The sequence below is a fragment of the Myotis davidii genome, unplaced genomic scaffold (assembly GCF_000327345.1).
Source record: "Myotis davidii unplaced genomic scaffold, ASM32734v1 scaffold1100, whole genome shotgun sequence".
NCBI classification, from domain to species: domain Eukaryota; kingdom Metazoa; phylum Chordata; class Mammalia; order Chiroptera; family Vespertilionidae; genus Myotis; species Myotis davidii.
This window is the reverse complement of record NW_006291979.1, coordinates 64,482-65,396: the sequence shown is the minus strand read 5'-3', so window position 1 is coordinate 65,396 and position 915 is coordinate 64,482. Positions and strand designations below refer to the sequence as shown.

The 915-nt window shown below is 43.8% G+C and overlaps 1 protein-coding gene across 2 annotated transcripts in view; it reads left to right on the top strand.

Moving 5' to 3' along the window:
- LOC102767599 (zinc finger protein OZF) overlaps positions 1–915 on the top strand; it is a 99,061-nt gene that overhangs the window by 79,166 nt on the left and 18,980 nt on the right. The gene's annotated exons all lie outside the window — the stretch shown is intronic.

Here is a 915-nt window from a genome sequence, read left to right as displayed (position 1 = left end):
TGAATACACCAAAGAAACAACATACAGGCAGACCCAGGTATGAATAGGGACATAACAAAATGATATAGATGGCACTGCCATTCCATGGGGGAAAGGATTAATTGTTCTTTGTGGCTTTGGGAAAACTGGCTTACTATATGAAGAAGAAGAAAAATGGATCCTTATCTCACACCATATACAAGGGTGGACTCCAAATTAAATAAACACCTAAATGTAAAAAGTAAACTGCAGTTATTAAAAGAAACCGGAGACTAACACTGTAACATGTCCCCCAATTTTTTTGATATACTTTTCATCAAGGTCGTTTCCCATTCCCCTTGTCTAGAATATAGACCAGCCTCAGTGACTTGCTTCTAACAAATAAAATGTGATGGAAGTGACGCTGAATGACTGTCTTAAGCTGCTATTACAAAATACCACAGACTGGTTTAAACAACAACTATTTTTTTTCTCAGTTCTAGACATTGGGAAGTCTGAGATCAGGATGCCAGCATGGTTGGGTTCTGGTGGGGACTATTCCCAGCTTGGAGACAGCTGCCTTCTCACTGTGTCCTCCCATGTCAGAGATTAAGCTCTCTGGCATTCTTATGAGACATAAATTCATCCAATGAGGGTCCTGTCCTCATGAGCTCATCTAACCCTAATGACCTCTTAAAGCCCCATCTTCAAACACCATCCCACTGAGGGTTAGGGCTTCAACATATGAATTTGGGAGGGGTGCATACTAGTGCTCTTGGAGTCCACCCCCCGTGCTGCAGGAAGCCCAAGGCACATGGAGAGGCTTTGGGTTCTGGCTGACAGCATCAACTTCCACACATGAGTGAGTGAGTGAGATGATACCAGCCCTAGACACCATCTGGCTGCAATGGTCTGAAAGACCACAAGTGAGAACTGATCAGCTGAGCCCAGCCACCT